Raw genomic sequence first — 6,652 nt, 5'->3', positions numbered from 1 at the left:
TATCCCAAAAGACCTCAAGCAAATACAAAAATTGACTGGATGCGTGGCGGCTCTGAGTCGCTTTATCTCCCGTCTAGGAGAAAAGGCGTTGCCCCTCTATCGCCTCCTCAGGCGCACCGAACACTTCGAGTGGACGGATGCTGCCACTGCCGGACTCGAAGAAATAAAGGCCATATTGGCAACAAATCCGGTCCTGGCTGCGCCCAACCTGGGCGAACCAATGTTGTTATACATCACAGCAACGCGTCAAGTTGTAAGCGCGGTACTCGTCGTCGAACGAGAGACAGAAGGACATAAATTCCCTCTTCAAAAACCAGTGTATTATGTATCCACTGTGTTAACCCCCTGCAAGTCCCGTTACCCACACTATCAGAAGATAGCATATGCGGTGTTCATGGCATCTCAGAAGCTCCGACACTACTTTCAATAGTGTTCGATAACAGTGGCCTCCGAAGTACCACTCGATGACATCATAAATAACCGCGACGCAACGGGCAGGATTGCAAAATGGGCCATTGAGCTCTTACCATTCGATATAACTTACAAACCTCGGCGAGCTATAAAGTCACAAGTTTTGGCGGACTTTGTCGCTGAATGGACCGAAGCCAAACTCCCTAAAGAGTACGGCGCATACTCCAATTGGATTATGCACTTCGACGGCTCTAAAATGTTGGCCGGACTGGGGGCTGGCGTCGTATTGACGTCCCCGACCGGGGACACAGTCCAATACGTACTTCAAATAATGTACACGGACTCCAACAACGCAGCCGAATACGAGGCCCTTTTACACGGTCTCCGGATGGAAATCTCCATGGGCATTCAACGCCTAGAGGTGCGCGGGGATTCAAACCTTGTAATGTCCCAAATAAATGGAGATTTCGACGCCAAGGATCCGAAAATGGCAGCATATCGCAACGCTGTCCTAAAAATGGCAGCTCGGTTTGAAGGACTCGAATTCCATCACGTAGCCAGAGATAACATCCAAGCAGCCGGCGTGCTGGCATGAATCGGCGCAAAACGTGACGCTGTCCCTCCAAACATCTTCCTGGAACGGCTCTTCAAGCCATCCGTACTATGGGAAGAGGAGTCCGGAAACGACAAACCGGAAAAAACTGCGCCAACCGGCGATCCAGCCGATGACACAACACCTTCAGCCCACGACATAATGGCAGTAATCGCCCCGTGGACAAAACCATTCCTAGCCTACTTGCTTAGGAAGGAACTTCCCGAAGACCAAAATGAGGCCTGCTGCATAGTCCGGCGATCTAAAGCCTACAAGGTCCATGAGGGAGAACTTTATAAGAAAAGCACAACCGGAGTCCTTCAAAGGTGTATCTCCGAAGAGGAAGGGCGAAACCTCCTGGCTGAAATTCATGCCGGACTAGGCGGACACCACGCCGCAGCTCGGGCCCTTGTAGGAAAGGCATTCCGTATAGGATTTTATTGGCCGACGGCCCGGGCAGATGCTCAGGACTTAGTCCAAAGATGCGTCGGTTGTCAGCTCTTTGCTCATCAGAGCCATATGCCACCCACCGCCCTCAAAACTATACCCATTACCTGGCCGTTCGCGGTCTGGGGGCTTGACATGGTTGGACCCCTTAAAGGGGGAACCCACAAGCAAAGGTAACTATTGGTCATGGTGGACAAGTTCACCAAATGGATAGAGGCCAAACCAGTTAAAACGGCAGAGTCCGGACCAGTGATAGACTTTATATCCGGGGTAGTACATCATTATGGTGTCCCCCACAGCATCATCACCGATAATGGCACGAACTTCACGGCCGACGAGGTTAAGTCATGGTGCAAAAACATGGGCATTAAGCTCGATTACGCTTCAGTCTATCATCCTCAAACCAACGGTCAAGTGGAACGAGCAAATGGTCTCATAATGAGCGGCATTAAACCCAGACTAGTGCAGTCACTTACGAAATCTGACACGCACTGGGTAGAGTTGCTCGACTCCGTGCTCTGGGGGCTGCGGACAACGCCCAACCGTACTACCGGATTCACACCATTTTTTATGGTATACGGCGCAGAAGCAGTTCTGCCCTGTGACATTATTCATGACTCACCTCGAGTGCGCATGTATGAAGAAAGAGAGGCCGAGCTAGATCGGCAGGACAGCTTGGACGCATTGGAGGAAGAACGCGACGTCGCCAAGGCTCGTTCCGCATTTTATCAGCAGCAGGCTCGAAGATATCAAAGCAGAGAAGTACGGGCCAAGACTTATAACGTTGGCGAACTAGTTCTACGCCTGCCGGACAAGAAAAAAGACAAGCTCAAGCCCAAATGGGAGGGCCCCTTCATTATTGATCAAGTCCTGACCGGCGGCGCGTACCGTCTATGAAATGCGTCGGACAACCGACTCGAGCCGAACCCATGGAACGCTGCCCGCCTCCGAAGATTCTATGCCTAGCGCCGGACTAAGAGTTCGTCCCCTTCCCCCGTTCAAATTTTTACACTTCGGCTGTCTTTTGTTTCTCTTTCTTCTCTTAACCCTTCTATTAAAAAGCCCTTAAGGGCCTACCTGCGCATTGTCCGCATACACTTGATGTGCCATCCGCACTCATTATACCTGGGGGCTTCCTTTTTAGAAGCTCAACTATAAGGGCTTCATGCCCAGCACATGTGTCAAGCTTCCACATGTACCTTTTACTCACCATTATATGCATCGATATGACTTAAGTTTTGGCCAAGCTGGGTTGCCTGGCTCCTGTGCTTACCCCTACGTTCCCGATTGTTCGGCTAGGAGGTAAAGGGAGCACCTCTGCGATTGTTACTGCCGGGTCAGCCGGATGTGTACCTCAGACTGGGTGAAGCCGAAAGCTAGCGTTCTTAAGGGAATATTCGGTCGGTGACTTGAAAGATGATTTTTTACCTACTTATTTATCTGCCCCCAGATGTTTTTATGCTCTTTTCGCAGTCCGGACATGCACTTTAGGGCATGCCTCCCAGGGAAAGGAACCCTTAACGGAACTATTCTCCCTGGAAGATGTTTCTTACTAACCATGTAATATAACATAACTAGTTGGGCACTTGTCTGATAAAGCACTAATGACCCCTACGCCTTGTCTCCATGCATACCCTGGTTGTTTCTTAACCAAGAAGGTATTCGGACACACTCCGGACTCTAGGGTCCCGAGGTTGAAGCGAAGAGGTCGGCAAAGACAAACGATCTACAATCCGGCTAGAAGGCATTTTACATGTCATTTTAAAAATACATTGTCAAATCTACTGACTGTATTCCTCCTCAATCCCGTCTAACAGGCTGTCTAATTTACAGTCCCGTTGGGAAAATTTAGCGGCCAACTCTACTTGGCCATATACTAAACTCACAGGGATCTCCTTCCCATCGGGCCCCACAGGTCCGACCTCGGCCATGTGGTTGGGATCCGCCTTCTTGTAACGCGTCTTCACCATGGCCCAAGCCTCCCTGGCACCTTGGCGGCAGGCAGAAATATTCCACAAACGGAAGCGCTGTCGCACTCCCTGCAGCTTCTCCGCAAGCTCCCCAAGGCCTTCGGGTAGGGAGAGGGCTGGCCATAAAGCCAGGACGGCGCCACTCATTGCCTGCCGAACTCGTTCGAGCAGCTGCAATAGCTCGGGAAGTTGATCACCCATTGATATGGGCATCTCCTCCGCAGGGCGACCTGTGAGTATACCTACAAGACATATTTTGTCAATTGACTTCCTCGCCGAACTCTTATTTTCAAAGGAGTTTGCTTAAGCACTTACTATAGATGCTGCGACGAAGCCGCTGATTCTCCTTAATGGAGCCAGACAGCGCGGCCCGCACACCTTTCAGCTCTTCCCCGAGCTTGGCATGGGCATCCTGGAGCTTGTTCCTCTCTTGCTGCACCCTATTCAGCACCCTCTCGCCGGCCTTCAGCTAGCGCAGTAATTCCTGCCTGTCCGGATCTTGTCCGGCGGCACCTGCAATGTCATTATTAGACTTGCGCGCACGCCGCACGCCGCTTATATTTATCAATATAAATGTGTTACCAGGAGGGGCCTCTGTGTTTCCTCCTGCGGCAGCAATTGCGGCCCCAAGTTGGGTCTTGCACTTTTGCAGCTCCTGAGACAGTTGGGTATTCTTCTCGGTAAGATCCTGCGTTTCAAATGATCCTTAAATCAGTTAACATAACTACTTTAAGTCTCGGGGGCTACTGGCATATATAACTATTAAATTCTCTTACCCGTATGTCTTTTACATATTGCTCCGTGGCTCTGGTAAAATCGTCTTGAGCAGCACGGAGGTGCGCGTCCCCCGCGTTAAAGGCATTCAACGCCTCAGGGGAGAAGCACGCGTAGCGAAATACTGTCCGGCGGCGCCTGTGATTCATGGCGCTCTCCACCTCAGACTTGGTGGCGGACAGTCTGTCGGTATCCTCCGTTGGAGGAGTGCCCGGCTCGTGCCTTGCGCTTGCCTCACCCTCCAGACTAGGTGTTGGAGCCTGGCTGGTAGAGGTCGGATTGGCAACTTCCACGCCCACAGTCCGGCGGGCGCTTTTTCTCCTACAAAAGTTATGAGCACTCAAACGCTTCCTAGGAACGTTGCTCCAAGTAGTGAGTTGTGAGCTATACCTTTGCGGTGACGTTTCAGTCCGCGCCGCGCTCCTATTCCGCCTGCCGGTTCGGACTGGCCTTTGTTGGTCAGCTGCCGCAGGCTCGGCTTCCCGCCCTAAAGGCGCCTCCTGCACAGCGCCATCGTATACGGTGGTCAGAAATAGACAAAGAAGGAATAACGGTGTCGGGACTTCGGTCACAATCACCTGGGAAGCCGGATATAGTCCGGGGTAGTCAGCCGTAATGGCGACTAAAGCATTATCCATGCTAAGCTGGTGGAACACCCCGTCGATTAGCTCCACCTTTATGTCCGGATCCTCTTCGGAGGCCGGATCTCGGGATCTCTCCGGATCCTCGAATTGCGGGGCTGGACTTATCATGTCCTCCATAGTCCGGCGCAGTTCCTGCGCCGAAGACACAATATGAGAAGCTTAAACTTCGAAAGCGCGGGTCGGACCCTTAAAGTGTTCGCTTACCCAGCGCCGGGGGTTGTTCATGGAGAACCCATTTAAAGGGTTCGTCTGAAGGAAGTCCTCCTTCTCCCCCTTGTACAGGCCGGACAGGATCTACACCAGATCCTCGGCCGAATCCGGTCCTTTGCAGCCATGACGGGTGGCATCGTCTTCCCCGTTGAAATCCCACATGGGGTGGCCCCTGTACTACAGTGGCTGCACCCCCCGCGTAATGCATGTTGCCATGACTCCAATCATGGTCAACCCGGAGTGGGCCAGTAATCTTATTCGGCCCATCAAATAATGGACGCTCTTGTCTTCCTCTAGTTGGGGGCTTCGCGGGCGCCAACTAAGGCGTTTCTTCAAGGGAGCAGTGCTGAACTCCGGGAGGCCAATCCGAATAGGGTCCGGCAGCAGAGCGTCCTCTATGTAAAACCATTCCGAAGGCCAGTCTTCGGACGCCTTCTTAGGGGTTCCGGATGGATATCCGGTCCAGGCAATGCGCCATATTTCGGCGCCGCCCACTTGATATATGGACCCCTCGTGAGAGCGGGGTACGAGGCAGAACAACCTCTTCCACAGCGCAAAATGGGGCTTGATGCCCAGAAATAGCTCGCGAAGAGCTACGTAACCCGCGATATGCAAAATAGAGGCGGGTGTAAGGTGATGGAGCTGGAGTCCGTAGAACTCCAGGAGCCCGCGGAGAAACGGATGTATAGGAAATCCGAGTCCCCTTATCAGATAGGGGACGAAGCATACCCGCTCCCCTTTATTGGGGCTCGGGGTAGCCTCCGCTTGCTTCCCACCTTGGTAGGTGGCCAGCCCGGCTCGAACCGGGACCATGAAGGCTGGAGGGAGATATCCCCCCGCTTGGAGCTTCACCAGCTCGTTGTGCGAAACAGAGCACCTCCTCCAATCTCCGGGCAGAGGACTGGGAGCGCGAGAAGAGGAGCCGCGACGACGGTCCATGGTGGAATGGATTCTTGGTCAGAAGCGCTCCGATGAGTATTCGCGGAGGGAAGATGGTGTGATTTGGATCTGGATTCTTGCCTCTCTTATAGGTAGATTATTTGCACAGCTAGGGAGTAAAACGTAAAGGATACCCTGAATTTTCGCATTCGTGCGACGCGTGGAAGAAGGCCATTATTGGGCGTGGAAGCCAAGAAGCGCAACATTGATGAGGAAGCCGGACACTGTTCGGCAGGTACATGGAACTTAAAAGGAGAACCCGCCTTGCAACGCCGAAGACTACATACGCGCTGGACTAATCGTCATTGAAGCCTGGTTCGGGGGCTACTCAGGGAGTCCTGGACTAGGGGTGTCCGGACAGCCGGACTATCATCGTCCGCCGGACTCCAAGACTATGAAGATACAAGATTGAAGACTTCGCCCCGTGTCCGGATGGGACTTTCCTTGGCGTGGAAGGCAAGCTTGGCAATATGGATATGTAGATCTCCTACCATTGTAACCGACTCTGTGTAACCCTAGCCCCTTCCGGTGTCTATATAAACCTGAGGGCTTTAGTCCGTAGGACATAACCTCCATTACAACAATCATACCATAGGCTAGCTTCTAGGGTTTAGCCTCCTTGATCTCGTGGTAGATCCACTCTTGTAATACACATCATCAATATT

Source organism: Triticum dicoccoides, chromosome 5B (assembly GCF_002162155.2).
Source record: "Triticum dicoccoides isolate Atlit2015 ecotype Zavitan chromosome 5B, WEW_v2.0, whole genome shotgun sequence".
Classification (NCBI taxonomy): domain Eukaryota; kingdom Viridiplantae; phylum Streptophyta; class Magnoliopsida; order Poales; family Poaceae; genus Triticum; species Triticum dicoccoides.
This window is presented reverse-complemented; position numbering follows the sequence as displayed.